The following is a 13,766-nucleotide window of genomic DNA, read 5'->3' on the forward strand; positions in this document are numbered from 1 at the left end:
TGTGTGTGTGTGTTTCTGTGTTTCTCACAGAGAGAGGTTGGAATATCAGTGGTCAAAAAGAAGGAGCGCTGGCTGCAGCATCAATGGCTGTAGGGGTTTGATGTTAACTCCGCGTATACGTACAACTTGCCCCGAAGATCAGCAACTTCCAAAGTGTGCTGGAATAATTCACTTCACTCCAAGGCAAGCGGCAAGAACAATCAAGGAACGCACAGCCCCGAATCCCACCAGACACTTTCTAAATCCCCCATAGCCTTTATTAAAGAGTGACCTTTTTCAACTGTGGATAAAAAAAAAAGAGAGAGAAAAAAAGATGGAAAAAAAAATCAGCAAATTCGATGATTTTTTTTAAAATGGCCTCTTCTCTTCTTGCACAAGAAGTGATTAGAAAAAGCATTCCTGTTCCCCTTGTCACGTACAAAAGGACTGGCAGGCAGTTACCTCCTGTAATCTGAATTTCCAGCCCCGTCCCCCCTCCCCCCCCACACACACTCGGCCTTATTTCAAAGAGGGAGTTGAGGGTTTATTAAAGTTAGTGGCCTGTGATTGTGTTTTAATGAGAGAAAGACTGCAGAGGGGAGATAAGGCACCCAGTTCAGGGGCTTGAGAGGTCCCTTGGTGGGATTAGAAATAATCATTAAAGAAAAAAAACGCCATGTCTTTTAAAAAACACACAATGGACCAGGCAGGGGCGCTTCCTGTCATCCTCCTCCATTCACCCCTCCATCTCTCCATCCATCCCTCCATCTCTCCATCCATCCCTCCATCTCTCCATCCATCCCTCCAACCAATTGAAATTCCTGTGGGCCTGGTGGTCGACTGCTGCTTGAAGTGGAATGTCGAGCCAAATGTGGTTTAGCAGATTATACAGAGGGGGACAGTGAGGGAAACGGGAGTGGTGCGGACAGGCAGGACTTGGATGTGAGAGAATGAGCGGTGGCACATACACATAGCCACATAGAGAGGCGTTCAAGTACCCAATTAATGCAAACTCATGATAATGATCAGATAACGTTAGCCGTCGTGATTTCAGTAGTCCTGTCTCCATTCAACTACTGGAACTATGGAAATCTGCAATCTGAGTGAGATATACAGTACAGCCCCGTAAAAAATGAAGAGACCAGTCTGGATATTTCTTAAATCTTCATCTCTACATTACTCATTGAAAAGTCTCTTAATGACCCAAATGGTATTGGAAATTGGTAGAAATTATGTCAGTAGTTTATTTTATAAAAACCAAAATGTTCATTCTACTCAAACATATGCCTATGTAAATATGTAAAACGAGAGACACTGAACATTCGGAGTGGTCTCTTAAATTTTTCCGGAGCTTTATATCAGTGATTTGTTTTTTTAGGTTACCCTTAAATGTCACATGTACTGTGAATGCGACATTAAAGGACTCTTAGACAACAGAGTGGGATACACACCACATTCATTGTTCTTATCATATATACTTGGCATAGTGTACTACTCTGTGTGCATCCGGATGATTCATAAAGTGCATCCTTTATTCACTCTCTCTCCTTTCAGCTCTGTGTTTCCTATCCACAAACTAATGAAGACATGTGGCTTTAGCTGCTATGCTAATCTATGTGCTATAAATGGAAGTAAATGTGTGTCATCGGATTTTGAAAATAAAAAGCCATTGAATTTTAAGCACTGAATATTTATGCATTGAAATAATGTATCTGAATTTTTTGCCTCTGAATTTAACTCATTACATTTTAAACAAACTAATTTTCACCTTTATTTTACAATGCTCTCAAATTCTAAATCAAATATTCAACGTTAAAAAATTCAACGTGCCAAATTCAACTGCAAATTCCCATGTATGAAATTCAGAGTAAAACTTTGGGGACCCAAGGAAGAGCAATCGATCATAGATGCTAGATCGCGTTCAACAAAGAGAGCCAGTGGGAATATTAGCTTGTTGCCTTGGATACCCCTGACTGATGCAGGAAGGCAAATCAGGTTTTAGCCATGTCAAACGGCAACGCAAGTAACAATGGTGCTTCGGTGAGTACAAACATGTTTCTATATATATGCTAGCCATTATATTCTTTTCTATATAGAAACATGTTTGTACTCACCGAAGCACCATCGTTACTTGCGTTGCCGTTTGACAATTTTAATTTGGCACGTTGAATTTTTTAACGTTGAATATTTGATTTTGAATTTGAGAACATTGTAAAATAAAGGTGAAAATTAGTTGTTTAAAATGTAATGAGTTAAATTCAGAGGCAACACATTCAGATACATTATTTCAATGTGGCAAAAAATTCAGATACATTATTTCAATGCATAAATATTCAGTGCTTAGAATTCAATGGCTTTTTATTTTCAAAATCCGATGACACTCATTTACTTCCATACTATATGCCTACATTGTCTCTTGTTCTGTTCTGAAGGGCAGAGGGAGATCATGGAGCCTTTTTTCAAAGCTGCCTGCCCCCTTGAGCGAGGTGGAGGGGAGCCATGAGTAAACTGAAACAGTAAAGTTGCAGGCAGCATTATGTTTGATCCATTGTTAATACATTATTGATAACAGCAGCTTTAATGTTAAGAATGCAGCAGGATAAGCTTTTAGATTCTCTTCAAAGTATCCCCCCCCCCACCCCTTTCTTCCCCATTGTTGCAGTCGTTTGTATAGAATCTGCTGCTGAAATTATTTCACATCCGGACACACTACAGCCACTGTGCTTAACTACATTTCTGACTGTGAGCTGTGGGCTGCACCATTATGGCCAACATGATTATCACGATTATCTTGGTCAATATTGATATCACAATATTTTACCACGATTATTCAGCAATTTTAGTGAGTCAAACATTTGTATATGGATTGTCACGTAAACATAACACAGCTTTCATATCCATGTGATCAACGAAGCAATATTCCTGCTAATGTACATGTCTTTGCATAAAAAAAACACATCCTCAGTATTAACCTGAAGTCAATGCATTTCCACAAAGAAAAATATAAATCAAAATATTGTACCAAAACTTTACACAAAATCAAATCAACAGAGCACTGCTTTAACTTTTCCTTGTGCAACATTTCTGTATCTTTGCAGACAAATAAGGTGTTTAGTCACCTGACCTCATTGCATCCCCTAGAAGCAAAATATAAACTATTTTACTCCATTCATTGTACCTGCATGATGGATGTGTCTGAAACTTGATTTTGAACTAAATAAAATTGTAGCCAAAATGTAGAACTAAAATAATTATACTAGGAGCTGCACCTTGTCAAAATGAATCACAACCTATATGGCTCTACCATGTCGGAATTTAATTTGAAAAGGACGGAACCAGGAAGTGGCAGGTAACACTCAGCAACACTCCACGTTAGTAAACCGTTGTTGCCTCCCATGCCTTCACCTGCTACCATGCTCGCAACGCAAGGCTTAATCTTCGCTTCAAGTCGTGTGAATGCCGGTGAAACAGAGGCACTGACTGTATGGAGTTGTTATTGGGTTATAAATCCGGCACACACAACAAAGAGACTCACGAGGGGATGTATGTGATTTCACACGCGCAGATATCAGCTCTCGGCTCTCGGCTCGCACAATAAGCAGCTTCCCCTCGCTCGTGGAGTGCTTTCTATCTATGCTGGCGGAAAGTTATTCACACTTTGGGGGCGGAGCCACTGGACTTTGATTGACAGTTCTCTGGCGGCCTGGGGTTGCCAGGTTGGCGCATGGACAGGCACATGTTTGGGGAGTGATTGGTTTGCTTCGCAGCGGAGCACACGCTCACAAATATCGCACATTCATGTAAATGACATTGTGGGAAGCCAATATTGTCATTGTGATAAAAATATTATTTTGATAATGATATTTTGTGCAGCCCTACTGTGAGCATGACCGATGCAGCATGCAATGGGTAAGCCGGGCAGCCATTTTCTTTTAAAGCAGCTAGCACATCTCACAGGCTAATTCTAATCTCACAACATTTCGAAATTCAAATGTGTTAGCGTAAACCTGCAGGAGTTCAAGTTGTGCTGTTGCTTTGTGGTTCTTTATTACATCGCACATGGATTGATTCCAGGAGAAGCCCCGCCCCTCAAAGATCCTGAACCTCTGTAAAGTATTACCACCCATTTTTTTTGAATCAATAGATTTAGACCCTGGTTCCTGTAGTGGAAAAGGAGACTTTTCTCAGACAAAAGTTCAAATTTGTGGTGAAATTTAAAAAGATGGGAGCCAAGCGAGGACATGGATATGTCTATAATCTTTGGCCTGATGGTAAAAGAGATCACTGAACCTGGTGTGCTGGAGATCCTCAAACCAAAGACACCTGGCCACTTCATCTAAAGAGCTTATCATTTAGGGATGGAGGGTGTGAATACCATTATGTGGAGTCTTTGTGCGTGGGTGTGAGGCAGTGCAAGGTTGAGTGTCTTGAGAGATTCATTCTACAGATATATACAACACTACTACTGATGTCTACTATACAGTATATGTACATGCATGCAGTTTATACTACTGTATCTCCATCACAATGCATGCTGCTGTCTCACAATGGGATGCGACGTGTTGACTTGACCTGCGTGTTATCTCAGCTTCAGTATGAGTATCAATGGTTGTGGTTAACAATAAGGCACATCTTCACAGAAGAAAATAAATGGTGCTTGACATTGACACATCCAGAAACGCAAAAAAGATGCTTACTTTGATTCCAACCATCACATGTACAGTAGAGCAGCTGCTTGTGATTAGGTGACAAAGACCCACAGGTGATGGAGATATATCTGTTCTGCTGGAACTCTCCCTCATGTACTGCTCTTTAAATCACACCAGCTTACCTGAAAGGCTTTGCCAATGTTGATGTATGTGTGTGTGTGTGTGTGTGTGTGTGTGTGTGTGTGTGTGTGTGTGTATACAGTATGTGACGGAGAGAGCGAGGCAGAGGGATAGAGAGAGAGAGTGAGAGTGTGTATGTGTGTGTTGGGTTTGTGGTATCTCTCGACAGGGAGAGTGGATTATGTTCTGCTGCTGTCATGTGTTCTGACATTCAGAATGTTATTAAACTTCAATAGGCTGAGCTCAGGTTTCACTGATTACTCTCACTGCCACGGAATCCATTATTCAGGCTTTACTTCACACCGTGTGTTTACTGATACACACCTATACACACCCACACACACTGTGAAATATACACCTACACATGCACTCACACATTCATACATGCACATCCATGTATGCTCCCTCTGGAGTAGTTCACATAAATGTAGATAAAGGCATCGGCCTAAATGCTTCATTACTGCAGTGATGCATTTCAGGTTAATGTGACTGTCTTGGCACATTTGATTTGTGTGTCCACTAAATATGCATGTGATGGGCCTGTGGAAGAGAGAAGGCTGAAATTCAGAGTTAAATGTGTCTCTATTGTGAGTGACTGGGACTCTCAGAATGAAAACAGAAAATCTGCTTGAACTGAAAAGATTGTCCACTCATGTTTTTCCCCTGCAAACACAACAACATGCAGCGACCTGTAGGATGAAACATGTGTCCTATTTCCTGAACAGTCCCTTCAACACAAGGAAGTGACAACTGAAAGAGATTACAACTGATTCATGTTAGAATTCTGCCTATTAAATGAAATATTTCTTTGGAATGGAGGTTTGCATTCCAACCCTATAACCACCAGTGACTGAGTCTAGCTGGCCTGTGCAGGGAGGCTCCTTATATAACTGTGATCAGTGTGGAAAGTCGCCTTGCTCCGTAATAACCCCCCCTCATCTGTCATTGTGTCTGAGGCCATGGGGGCTGCCATACATCTCTCCTTCACTCACTCACTGCTCTCCTGTTTCTTTCCATCTTCTCAGCAGCCAATTTTTACAACCTCCATCCATCTTCCCTTCAAGGCTGTCTACTGCCTCCATCCAGCCAGATAGACAGTATGAAACCTGGGGGCTGTGTATTGGCAAGGACTTCACGATACGATACGCATCGCGATACTTGGCTATACGATATGATGTATCACGATACTAAGCGATTTAAAGCATATTGCGATGTATTGACCCCACCCTACGTTCAACCCCGGTCTGCTCATCATCACCTACTCTAACCCTCTCCAACTGCCTGGAGGAGATTAGGGCGTGGATGAGTCACAACTTCCTCCAGCTGAACAGTTCCAAAACCGAAGCCATACAAATTGGCACCCCTCATCAGGTCCAGTCATCACCCATAACCACCATCTCCTTCTCTGGTCAAGTCATCCCCCTCTCTACCTCAGTTACCAACCTCGGTGTGAAGCTGGACCCACAACTTACCTTTGTAAGCCACATCAAACATCTGTACAAAACCTGCTTTTTCCATATCAAGAACATTTCTAAACTCCGCCCATTCCTCACTTTCTCTGATGCAGAAAAACTCGTCCACGCCCTAATCTCCTCCAGGCTTGATTACTGTAACAGCCTGCTCATCGGCATACCCAACAAACACCTTCAGAAACTTCAATTCATTCAGAACTGTGCTGCCCGAACTCTGACGAAAACCCGCAAATACGACCACATCACCCCCATTCTTCAAGACCTCCATTGGCTCCCCATAACCTCAAGAATCCAATACAAAATCGCCCTCATCACCCACCTTTGCATCTACAGCAACGCCCCGCAATACCTCAAAGACCTCCTTACCCCTCACTCATCCACCCGTAACCTTCGGTCTCAAAGTACCAACCTCCTCCATCAGCCCCGCACACGACTCCGCACCATGGGAGACCGAGCTTTCTGCTTCGCTGCCCCCCACATCTGGAACTCCCTCCCTGAACACCTACGACAACCCCAGTCTGTGGTCACCTTTAAAAAAGGGCTTAAAACTTTTTTGTTTAGACAGGTTTTCCTAGGTCGTCCCTAGTTGTTCTTTTCTCTCTCTGCTTTTTTATCTCTTTTAGCTGTTTTATCTACTACTGATTTTAACGTGTCTGATTTTATTTTCTCTTAGTCTTTTGTTTATTTTGTTTCTGGTTTCTGTAGCACTTTGAGATTCTTTATGAAAAGTGCTTTACAAATAAAATTTATTATTATTATTATTATTATTATTGCGACTTTCCACATAGTTCAATGATCATGTGACAACAGAGCTGAAATACAAGTTGCTGTGTAATATATCTGGGTGGTCTTAAAACATCACATCACAACTATATTGATAATCAAGCGCAAACTTTCATTCATATTCAAAACCCCAGCAATTCCAGTAGAACTAGCCGTATGGGACACATCTTCATGAGCGGAGGTGTGTGGTTCACAACCTGTTTAAAAACCTGATTTTTTTTTCTTCTAAAATGTAGATACTGGAGCTGATGACAAGATACAGATATCGCTAACAAATAGATATCACGATATATTGCCGTATCGATATTTTAGCACAGCATTAGTGAAACAGAGGAGGAGTATAGCAGAGCTCAGGGGTGTCAGTTTGCCACTTAACTTCAACAGTGTCTGGTAGCAGCTCATTAACTTGTCCTGTCCCCACCACAATGAAGGAAGGCCCATATATTTCAGCCAGGGCCAGTAACATCTTGAGAGTGTGGGACCAACACAGGCACCATATCAGTGATTGACTGTCCCAACCAGTCAGTCCCTGAGTGACCCTCAGCTACCAAAGAGACGGGGGCCCGGGACCAATAAAAGCTTCAGTCGGATAATAACTCATGACAACCTCGTACGATGTTCTATTTACAATAGCAATATAACGGCATTACCAGTTATACATCAACAGCTAATGGGATAAGTGAGGCTTCAAACTGTGAGGCTGTGATGTGTGTACGGACCACTGAAGTGCAACGAAGCAATATTTAAGACGTCCTCCCTCCCTCAAGGGCCAAAGTAACTGTGTCAAGACCACTTGAACTGCAGCACAATGGATTTCAAATAGACTGATGAAAATGGACTTACAATTAATTGACCGTTTACTTTAAATCGTCCACACGCACATCAGGTGTAACAGTGTAAGAATGATCTTTCCGTTTTATACAAAGGGGGAAAATGGTAGTAGGTAAGACAACATGAAGACACTAGACTGTGTGTAGAAGGATTCAAACATTTCTGATAGGTAGTTCTGAGATGCTGGGTAGTTTTTTCTTTTCTTTCTTTCTTTCTTTCTTTCTTTCTTTCTTTCTTTCTTTCTTTCTTTCTTTCTTTCTTTCTTTCTTTCTTTCTTTCTTTCTTTCTTTCTTTCTTTCTTTCTTTCTTTCTTTCTTTCTTTCTTTCTTTGGGCCAGTTGGCAATTTCCAACGACTACAGTAATGGTAGCCACAATGGCTGTCTCTTTTTGTCCCCCCCACCCCAAAAATGACAATTAAAATAACAGGACATTGGTTAAGGAGATTACGGATGATGATATTCTAAGTATATATTCTACAGTATAAGACGCACCCCGTACACTACTTGTGTGGTTGGTGTGGTTATAAATACATGCATGTGGCATTGCTTCTTCCAGGATATTTGTTTGAAATCAAGCAAAGCTCTTCGACTTTTCCGGAGGCGATGTCTATCTATTGTCAATGTTGTCTTGATGGCGTGTTCAGATCTCATCCTGTTCTGACAGACAGAGACAGAATGGCCTGAGGGTTTGTATGGATGAATGAGAGAATAGAATGTGCTCTATGCTTCAGTCTTTCAGGATGTGGGTGGAGGTGGGTGGAGTGTGTGTGTGTGGGTGTGTGTGTGTGTGTGTGCCTGGGCGTATTGCTACAGGAATAATAAAAAAAACACCCATATATAAATTTGTACAAACCACTGCCTGCAGCTGTGCTGCTTGTGTGTATGCAACAGACATCGGGGGAAAAGTGTATCGCGTGTACACATTTTGTATTATATTTGACATTATTCTATTACATGTACAGTATCCTATTCCACTACAGTGTTGTTACTTCTATGTCCATGTAAAGTATTCTATGTTGTCCTTCAACCTTCAAATGATCTTGCATTCTACTTTATGTGTATATGGTTCACCTTATCTGAACACCTTTTTATCTGCACTCCTTGCACTACTTTTGTGTTTATTTGTGTCTCAGGTGTTGCTCTCTTCACTTGTGTGTTTCTCTTCTACATTTTCCTCTTCTATATCACATTGTTGAGAGGAGCCTGGGACTTTAGCATTTCATTGCCAATGACTGCTGCTGTGATTGTTGTGCATATGACAATACACCTTCTTGTATATTTAAGTGGAAGGTGCAAGAGAGAGAGAGATACATATGAATTACCAGTTACTGTTAGGATACAAAATAATGAGGAAGAGTCAAAAGCACAGGAGGACATGTGTCCCTGCGTTCCAATCCCCATACTTCCCTACTATTTAGTATGCCAGAAAAAGATTTAGGATGTCCCAATACATGCACGTCAACTGTAGTATGCTGAAAATACATAAATACCCCTCTAAGTCCAATAGCAATTTGGATGTATTTGTCTTTAATCTTGACATTTCTCGACATAATGAAAAGAAACTTCTCTTTCTTCTCTCCTGTGGCCCTAAAACTCTTCTGTACTTTAGTATGCAGTGTAGTAAAAAGAAAGAGTATGTGATTTGGAACGCAGGGTGTGTCCTTTTTACAGAGGCATTCTCCTCCAGCTGGGACAAAGAAGAGAACACATTGTTTCCCTGATGTCTGGGGGACTTTTATTCTGTCCCTTCAACACAAGCTGGCAGCAGCAGCGTCTTCACCACTATTGATTTCCTTTCTGTTTCAATTTGTAAAAACATGGCTCACATGCCAGCCGGGGGAGACACTGCAACAATGTTAGACTCTCTTCATAACAACCTGATTGAAATGCAGAGGGAAGGAAGAGGGGCGTACGATGACCGACATCATTTAGAGAGAGAGAGAGAGAGAGAGAGAGAGAGAGAGAGAGAGAGAGAGAGAGAGAGAGAGAGAGAGAGATCAAACACACACACTCATGCACAAACACATAAATGCCTGCCATAATATAACATACAAACATAAGTCGGCCCAGGTAATGAAGTTATTCCAGTAATACTTTAGCATTTCATCCTGCATTAGGTTATGTCATATAAATAATAAAATAAACCAAGCCCCATCGACAATAACACATACACTGTACAGTGTACAGAGGATTATTTTGGTAAATGTACTGTTTAGTTCTATCCAAGACAGCGTTGAATCCCTGAGAATGTCAAGAGGTAATCCTGCCACTGGTTATCATTGGAAGTCCTGTGTGTGCTTTGTGCCAACTGAAACGCCACGGGTGCAGCAACTCCAGTATAGAGTGGTTGGAAAATGTATACACGGTTATACTTTGGGTTGTTTTCTCGATTACTTGAACTGACATGAACTGTCTATTATAGATACATTCACATGCCTGAATAAAAGTGTTGCTAGTGTGTGTGTGTGTGTGGTGTGTGTGTGTGTGTGTGTGTGTGTGTGTCCACTTGTGCAGGTATGGTGGTGGTGCTACTCATCAACAGTTCTCTAATGAGGGACAGGAAGTGTGTGAGAAATGCGCATCTGGACACAATTGAACAGGATACACTTTCAATGACTCTCCAGAACAAGATCTCTCTCTCTCTCTCTCTCTCTCTCTCTCTCTCTCTCTCTCTCCCTCTGTCTAGTCCTTTCTTTCCATCTCTTTGTTTGTGTGCCTTTTCTTTTTCTCTAATCAGAATTCTTTCTTCTTCACTCTGACATTATATTCTTCCTGCCATCACGTCATTACATCTGTAGGTTTTTTTTTCAGAGACTCTTCCTTGTCACCCCTGAAGACATTTCACAGTTTCAAAGGACTTTCATAATTTCAGGACGTGATTTAGTGGCCTTCAAAGATCCACAGGACAGGTGGTGCCATCCAGATTTCATTTTAGATAAGGGCTGATTACTTTGGCTCTTAAAAAACCCTGCGGACATGATTTCATTCCCTCCATGATAAATTCCCCTTCTGAGTTGCCAGCTCATACTGTATGGCCAGTGCATGATGACTCCTTTAAGGGATAGTTCAATTTTTAAATTTTTTCGCTTTTTGCCTGACTCTCCGGGTCAAGAGAAGGTGACAGAAAGCGTTCCTGTAACTGTGTGTGCATTTTCATATATAGAGATGTTCAAAGGTCGTTCATCCAGGTTAGCTTAGCTCATCCAGGTTAGCTTAGCTCAAACAACGGTAGACAAGGGGAGCAGGTCAAAAGATAAACTTTACAACATTACTTAACGCTCCTGTGTGCTTGTTGGGACTTGTTTATTTACCACGTTATGTTGCACTCTATATTTGTACACTTTTAGAACCTTGCCTACCAGTGTTTGAGCTAAGCTAACCTGGATAAGCAACCTTTGTAGCCTGGAAATCCAGACCCATATCTTGAACGATAGAAGTTCTGGCCACGATAGCACTACAACCAATCAGAGCAATGAACAAAGTGACGTATTCAGCCCAGGTCGTTCAGCGAACAGCGGGATTAACATGGTAAATTAAACTTTTGCCGTGGTCGGTCGGCAAAGAACATTTCTCTATCTTGCGAATGAAAGATTTGAGTGCCGTCTTCCAAATCATTAAGTGTCGAAGCAAAAGCCGTCTCATACTCAAACAACATATCCGCAGCCATCTTTGATGTTTACTATCACGGCTTCGATAGCGCATGCACAGCACTGTTGTCATCCGGTTATGTCCGCCCCAGAGCACCATACATAGGGCTCTGGCCCGCCCATATCAGATAGAACCAATTGAAACGTAGTTTAGAACTTTCTAGAAAATATCCTCGCGGTTGCACTATATCATTTACATGAAAACAGCAAACGCAGGCATGAAACCGCAGGTCTTTGAGATCACCTCCCAGGGAGGATTTTTTGGAAAACACAACGGTTTTGGTTTCTTGTAAACACCGAAACCATTTCCCCTGATAACGCTGACGTCACGGCTCCACTTCACGTATGCATAGTCTATAACATTTGCTGTCAAAATACCCACACGCGAGTTATAAAGTTACAAAATAACATGCACGGTGTCTCCGCGGCACCATCACTGTGATCAGCGGAGAGTGTCGTGCAGGGCCAATTTAGTCTAAGCGATTAGTAAGTTATTGAGACCACCGGCCACTTTGTCTGGGGAAAGATTTGTGCTCTGCCGGTTTTTCTAGCCAAATAAACGTGTGTAGCTTCTATATGCCAGGGACACGGCTCTCTCTACATTAAAAAAACACTATCCATAGTTCAGCGCGCAGCGGTTAAGTTACTGTTCAACAAAAGGAGCATTAAGGCTACGGCTTCACAGTAAAAGCATTTCACTGGCTAAATATTAATAGCATTTCACTGGACAAACGTGAGTCGACTTTTATTTTGAAGTACGCCTAACAGGAAGGTATCCGCTCACAAAGCCCCTTCACTATCAGCATGTCTTCTGTTTTCACGAGTTCAATGCGGTGAAATAAGAGGACAGAAAGCTTGTCATTTGCAATACTTGTAACTCCAAGCTTACACCAACCGCTTTATGAACGTTAGTGGCATTAATTTTCGGTTACAGTAAGGTTTTATGCATCAAATTGTACCGGAAGAGTTATCTACTAGGCTGTGTCACCGCTGACTATTGGCTTGGCATGCGTACTACAGCGATTTCGTCCCGTTTCCTCTGAAAACATGTGTACGAGTGAAGATGTCAGATAAATTTTGTCTGAACGGGTTTTTTTTTAAACCAAAAACGGGAAAACTGTCACGTTTTCACCGTGTAAAGTGCCCCTAAAAGTAAATGTAAAAATCCTGTCGAGACACTTAGCTTGGAATAGAGGAAGAAAGAGAGCAACAAAGAAAGAGATACATGTTAATTATACAGCGTGGCTTTGGCTGTCAGAGTGAGAAAGAGCGGGGCCTTCCGGTAGTTGTTCACTAATCATGGGGTGTGACACACAGCATGACACCCTGCTATCTCAATGCAACACACACACGCACACACGCACACACACACACACACACACACACACACACACACACACACACACACACACACACTTACAGCCCACACACACACACACACACACTTACAGCGCACATTGACATTCTATATTTGCATCTTCGTCATATCATAATAATATAATATCATAATAATTCTTCCGGGCTGAACAATAATTTGATGAATGACTGTTGCATAAAATGTATCTTCTATGGTACTAAAACATATTTTTCCTTTCTGCCTTTATGCACATGGATGACATTTACAAAGTTGAATGTACAGTATGTCATATGGACAAGAACATAGACCAATAAGTGAACTAGCAAATGAATCGTCAAGCAGACGTACTGCTGCTCTGACATGTCAAAGTTCATTTATAATTGATGAACTAACATACTGATATAAAGAAGCCATGCCATAGATGTTTCATAATAACCATCAGGTGCGACTCACTCTGAAGCTTTGGTTTTGTGGAAACTAATCCTTCTGACTTGTCTATGCCTCTTCTATGCCTCTGTTCCATGCACAGTTGCACACTAATGTACGGAAGCCCTAAATGGACACGCTCGTATACATTTTTTCTATATCCGCTGAGTGTAGGTACAGTTATGTAGCCTGGATATCCAGACCCATATCTACAAACAATAGAGGGTCTGGCCACGATCAAAATACCTTTCCAACTCAAGGGGCAGCTCTTACTCGTGCATTTCAAATGCCACTGCACGCAGTTGGATAGCACTACGACCAATCAGAGCAATGAACAAGGTGACGTATTAAGCCCTGTTCGTTTAGCGGTTACCACAGTTCATGATGTGTCTCCTTAGCCCTGCCTCCACCTGTAGGCTAGAAGTTTACCATTGGCCTGCTG

Source organism: Ammodytes marinus, assembly GCF_949987685.1.
Source record: "Ammodytes marinus genome assembly, chromosome: 10".
NCBI classification, from domain to species: domain Eukaryota; kingdom Metazoa; phylum Chordata; class Actinopteri; order Uranoscopiformes; family Ammodytidae; genus Ammodytes; species Ammodytes marinus.